This window comes from Hemiscyllium ocellatum, unplaced genomic scaffold (assembly GCF_020745735.1).
Source record: "Hemiscyllium ocellatum isolate sHemOce1 unplaced genomic scaffold, sHemOce1.pat.X.cur. scaffold_2245_pat_ctg1, whole genome shotgun sequence".
Taxonomy (NCBI): domain Eukaryota; kingdom Metazoa; phylum Chordata; class Chondrichthyes; order Orectolobiformes; family Hemiscylliidae; genus Hemiscyllium; species Hemiscyllium ocellatum.
The window spans coordinates 15,117-21,244 of record NW_026868021.1 but is presented as its reverse complement, the minus strand read 5'-3'; the positions used below and the strand labels follow the sequence as shown (position 1 = coordinate 21,244).

At 40.9% G+C, this 6,128-nt stretch overlaps 1 non-coding gene across 1 annotated transcript; it reads right to left on the bottom strand.

The window, feature by feature from the left end:
- Nucleotides 1-5,546: 5,546 nt before the first annotated feature.
- Nucleotides 5,547-5,628, bottom strand: trnas-uga (transfer RNA serine (anticodon UGA)). The gene has a single exon. It is a non-coding gene; the product is annotated as a tRNA-Ser (tRNA).
- Nucleotides 5,629-6,128: the final 500 nt, after the last annotated feature.

The window sequence follows — 6,128 nt, the reverse complement described above, 5'->3', positions numbered from 1 at the left end:
AACTCATGGTCAAAACCAACGTCATCTACAAAATTCCATGCAAGGACTGCCACAAAGACAACGTAGGACAAACAGGAACAAGGTTAGCCACCAGGATACACGAACACCAGCTATCCACAAAAAGACACGACCCTCTCTCCATCGTAGCCCTACACACGGATAAAAAAAAACATTTCGACTGGAACAACACATCTATCCTGGGATAGGCTAAGCAAAGATATGCCAGAGAATTCCTAGAGGCTTGGTACTCCAAACACAACGCCATAAACAAACATGTAGATCTAGATACCATCTGTCAACCACTCGGAAAACGAACAGGAAATGACATCACTACAAACCCCAGCAACCCCATCCAGGACAAACTTATAAATAGAAAGCAGGAGACAACAGCTTCGCTTCACTGCGAGGTCGCCACTGATGATGTTACCTAAATTAGTCTCGAGGAAAATGGAGTGAGAAGATAAACAAAGCGAGAGAGAGGAAAGCGAGAGGGAGAGAGAACGAAAGGGGGGAGAAGAATGAGAAAAAGTTAGAGAAGAGAAGGAGAGAGAGACAGAGAAACAGACAGAAGGGAGATATAGAGGGAGGAAAAAGAGAGAGAAGTTCCTTGCATGAGCAAAGGGAGATAAGAAAGGAACAGAGAAGAGAGAGAAGGAGAGAGAAAATTTGAACTTGAGAAGTTGCGACTTTGTCAGCAAAGTCAAGTTAGCAGGATGGAAATTAAAAGAGAAATTAGTGATATATGTAAATGTGTCACCACTCCGCAACATTTTGATGAGGATGATGTTGAAGCCTTCTTCATTTCAATCAAAAACATGGCTAGGCAGATGGAATGGTCCGAGGATTGATGGGTAATGCGAGTTCAGACTAAACTCGAAGTCAGAGCGAGTAAGGGATTTGGTATGATATTACGTGAGGTGTGAAAAGATTATGAATGAGTAAAACAGGCTCCTTTGAGTGCTTCTGAACCGGTACCAGATGTATATCGAGAGCGTTTCTGAAACACAGGTCAGACTTATGTTGAGTTTAAAAGAAATAAACACAATACTTTGATGGATGGATTCTTATTTGGATAAAGAGAGGATATTTCAGGCTATTAGAGAGATAATTCTGCTGGAGGAGTTCAAAAATACACTTTTAGAGATTGCAAGAATTCACGTGGAGGAAAAAAGATTTCGGAAAGTCAGAAGGACAACAGAATTAGTAGATGAGTACATGCTGGTGCATAAGACAAGCTTTTGAACAGATATTCGTCCTGTGAAGGATCCAAATTGGCAGAAGGGGAGATTCTGCATTACTAAACCAAGAACCTTCCTGCACTTGGAAGATATGAGAGCAGGAAAAAAAGAAGTCCAAGAGAGTCGAAAGGAGTTGAAAGGACTCAGCTGTTTCCATTCTGGCAAAGTTGAATACGGAAAGTATTTGAATACGGACAGTACTTGTCGTTAATTAAAGGCGTTGTGGAAAATAGAAGTGTTTAAAGAAGCTAAACTGGTGGCACGAGAGTGACACGATCTAACCAGTTGCTGGTAGTAAGGGATGGGCGAATATGTACCCTTTCATATCTATTTCCCATGAGTGTTGTAATTTGTGGTATATATGAGCAGAAATTTAGCGTTCCCTTATGTAAGATCACGTTGGAGCCCCAATTTAAGTCGGGGAAATTTACGCTGGGCGTGATAGACAGAGTGTCAGTTCCACGAATTCAGCTTGTGCTTGGAAGTGATTTGGCAAGATCCAAATTAGAAGTGACTCCCCTTATTGTGGAGAAGCCCAAGGAAGACGAAGAAACTGAGGAGTTAAAACAGAAATATCTTTCTATTTTCCCAGACTGTATGTTGAACAGATCCCACTCTCAATAGGCACAGCACCAAGTGACAAGTAAAAAGAAAGATGAAGGAGTTGAGTTTAGGTCAGCTGATACACTACTTGATGTGATTCGTGCAGTGGGCCGAAGTACACAAGACTGTGTTGCAGCTACAACATAGAGAGGAAGTGTTATGGGTAGCACATGAACTACCTATAGGGGGTCCCCGAGGGTGACGAAACACGCAAGCTAAATACTAAACATTTCTCTTGGCCTGGAATGCACACGGGATGTGGTTGCTTTTTCTGACAATGTCATACATGTCAAATGGCAGGTAAGTCCCAGGCGGCAATAAAAACACGCCTTTGTTGCCAATTACCACAGTTGGAGAATCTTTCAGGTGGATTATAATTGATTGCGTGCATCCCCTTCCGAGAACTAAATGTCAGAACCAGTGCTTGTTGACTACAATGGATGTGCTATCCATATTTCCAATGGCAATTCCTTCCCGGAGTATCAAGGCCACAATTCTGGTAGAGGAGTTAGTAGCTTTCTTCACACGCTATGACCTAACTAGTCAGATTCAGTCAGACTAAGGGTCAAATTTTACTGTACAACTGCTTAAGGAGGTTTTTGATAGCTGAGATAAAACACTTTAAATCTAGTGCATATCTTCCTGAATCGTTGGGAGCTTTAGAAAGATAGCTTAAGACCTTGAAGACCATGGACAGAGCATACTGTCAAGATTATCCGAATGATTGGGAAAAAGATATCCCGTTCGTATTGTTTGCCATTAAGACTGTTCCAAACGAATTCCTTTTAAGTTCATATTCGCACATGAAGTGATTGCCCTTTGGAATTAATTAAAGAAACAAATGACAGGGTCAAAGTCGAAGATCACACAATTAAATCATGTATCAGAATTGAGGGAGAGACTAAATTTAGTCAGTGATTCAGCAAAACAGCACCCAAAGATGGCACAGCGTAGAATTACGCAGGTGGCAGATAAAAATCTGGGACTCAGAAGTTTTCCCACAGGGATAACTTGTCAGTACTGTTACCAATCATAGGTGATCCCTTTAAAGTTAGGTTTACTGGTCCCTGTGAAAAAGTTGAGTCAGTTGAACTATTTAGCAAAGACGTCAGATATAAAATAAAACTGTATTGGGTATGTCATGTGAACATGTTGAAAACGTATTACACAACAAAGGAAGAACTGGAGGAAGAGTTGTTCGTTACTGCCCAGCAGAGTGAGGAATCGAATTCAGTTGCTTTGAATTTTGATGTACCTCAAAACAGATTCTAAAATGATGAAGTCCTTGAGGAGTGGGATGGATTAGAAAGCTGTCTGTCTCAGGAGCATAGAAAAGTGTTGAAAGATTTTTTGTTTCTACAGAGTCAGGGCACATGCAAGAATCACACGGGGAGGAGGAAAGCAATTGAACACGAAGTAGATGTAGGGAATTCTGCTGCAATAAAGCAGCAACCCTCTCGACTTAATCATCTCGAGAGGTGACAGGACAAGATGCAGGTGAACACCATGCTTGAAGAGAACATCACTGAACCAAGCCAGAGCGCGTGGAGTTCGTTGATTGTCTTAGTTACCAAACCAGATGATTTGTGTTGAATTTCGTGCGGATTATGGAACGGCCAACGCCGTTACAAAATCGAACTCATATCCAATTTCTAGATTGGAGGACTGCATCCAGAAAGTCGGACAAGCCAGTTACATCACCAAGTCGGGCATAATGCGTGGCTACTGGAAGGTTCCGTTGTCAAAGTTGGTGAACAGATCTCTGCGCTTGTAACTCCATATCGGCTATATCAGTTTCAAGTGATGCACTTTTGAATGAAGAACAAGCCCGCCACACCCAAAGACACTTGTACAGAGTTGTGGCCAGGTTGACAAATTGTGTAATCTATTTGGACGATGTAGTGATCCTTAGCAATTCAAGGAATAATCACAAGGGACTATTGGGAGAGCTCTTTGAACGACCACGAGAAGCAAAACTGATGACAAACATAAATAAAACAGAATTCACGGAAGCAGAGGTGATGTTCTTGGGATGTAACATCGGTCATGACAGGTTGAGCATCCTCCGGAACGTGAGGACGAAAGCTTCTGAGGAATTGCCATGATCAACCTCGAAGAAAGAGTTTCTTTAATTCTTCAGACTCAGCGGACTCTGTCAGAAGTCTGTTCCAAACTATACTAGTGTAGTGGCATCGTTAACCGATTTGCTGAAGAAGAACACAGTGTTTCGGTGGACAGTAACATGCCACATGACAATTGACCATTTGAAGTCGATATTAACCACCAAACCAGTATTACCTACACCGAACGTCTAAAAAACGTTAAAAGTAGCCATCGATGGTTGTGACGTTATAGTTGGAGGTGTACTCCAACGGGAAAAATGAGCATGGGATTGAACTGCCAGTTTATAACTTTTCATAGGAAATCAACATCTATCAGAAGAAATGCTCCACAATCGAAAAAAAACTATTGAGTTTGGTACTGGCGTTACAAATGTAATGTATGTGCCACGAAAAATGGATCGGAGAGGTTATGTACACAGACCACAATCCGCCAAAACTTTGTATATATGTAATAATATGAGACTATTTCGTTGGCTTCTCATGGAATAGACGTCCATTTTAAAAATCGTACATGTTGTGGGTCAGTAGTATGAAATCACAGACACTTTATCGCAGATTCAACTGATGGTATTCAGATGAGATTGTCTTAATTTCATGTTTTATATGTATATATAGGAAAAAACTAAATCGAAATTGTATAAAATTTATCGATATGTTAGGGCAAAGTATTTAAAAATTAAAATGAAAACATATCTTCATTATGATGGTTCATTGTTTCCTGTCGAGGCGATGTTTTTTAAACATATTAGTGCACATTTAAGAGATTTAAAAGCAGCAGAACAACCAGACACAGAAACAAGTGTTCTCAATAAGACAACGACGTAATCCTGGGTCGAACAATTCAATTCGTTCATTGCCTGGAGACATAAATAGTTCGAGTTTGGCCACTCAGTTTAAATTTTAATCAGGAAAATATATACATTTCAATTCAAATTTTAATTGCGTCTCTTGAAAGTCTTTTTAAAAAAAAACAGGGACCCAATCAGATGCTCTGGGGTATGAGACGGGGGACATTGAACAGTTGAGAGGAGGACTGCCAAGACCATGCATGTGACAATCTTCTTGAAAATATATACATCTGGAAAATAACTTTTCGATCCGTGATCTTTGACACAGTATCTCCTGACAGGGACAAAGAAGAGACAGGAAGATCCGAAGACAAGAACCTACAGCTGCCTGGTTTTGATAAAGAAGTGCTGTTTTGTAAACCTTAACTGGGAGTTTTATCTGAATAGCATTATCGAATGGAACATCAAAATGGGTAATAGATATACATTAGTTTGTTAATTAATCTCTCTTTTCCTTTAGAAATGAAGTGCTGAATTGTTACTTCGTGTAGTTCTTGGCCAATCGAATTGTTACAGATTCCTGTACAGCATAAATCGTTTCTGTGTTACTGGTTTTATCGTAAGCTGGAGGGGTTATGCTGTGTCGTAACGAGTCTAAAACAAATTTGGCAAAACAAGCGTGCATCTGTGCAGTTCATTGAGTGAACTGGAGATTTGCACCATTCATGACCTGGATGAAGTGATTCTTCCGCCGTGATCTGAATCTCCAAAAGTGAAAGGCTACCCAAATTCTCCGTAGTTGACAGGATTCGAACCTGCGTGGGAATGCCCCAATGGATTTCAAGTCCATCGCCTTAACCACTCGGCCACAACTACAAATGGATGGGCAGCATGCTCATTTCCAGGTCTCTGTCCCTGGGGCGCTTAGCAGTAGTGAATCATTGTTTGGTTTATTTGAATTCAAAGCCCACAGCTTTCAAATCGATGAAATGTCGGGACAAAGTGGGTCTGGGTGTTTCACCCCGATAGGTGGGATCTATATTCAGCTTAAACGACGGCGGAAAATGCAGACAAATACTCAGCAGGTCGAGCAGGATCTGGGCTTGGAAAAGGCGATTCAGTGTTTCAAAACTTCTCCAGAACGTTATCAGAACTCCGTTTTCTCCCAGTAGTACTGACAAACCTGTTGACATTCCCCAGAATGTTCTTTTTTTTCAGATTCCCAACATCCACAATCCTTTCCATTAGCCATTAAAACGATACAGAAATTCCTTTGCGATTCTGGATAAGATTCCTGTTTGGGGCACATTTTCGTGACATTAAAAACCCGGAGATGTGCAGGAAAGAAAGCCAATGAAGTATGACCTGTGAGAGGT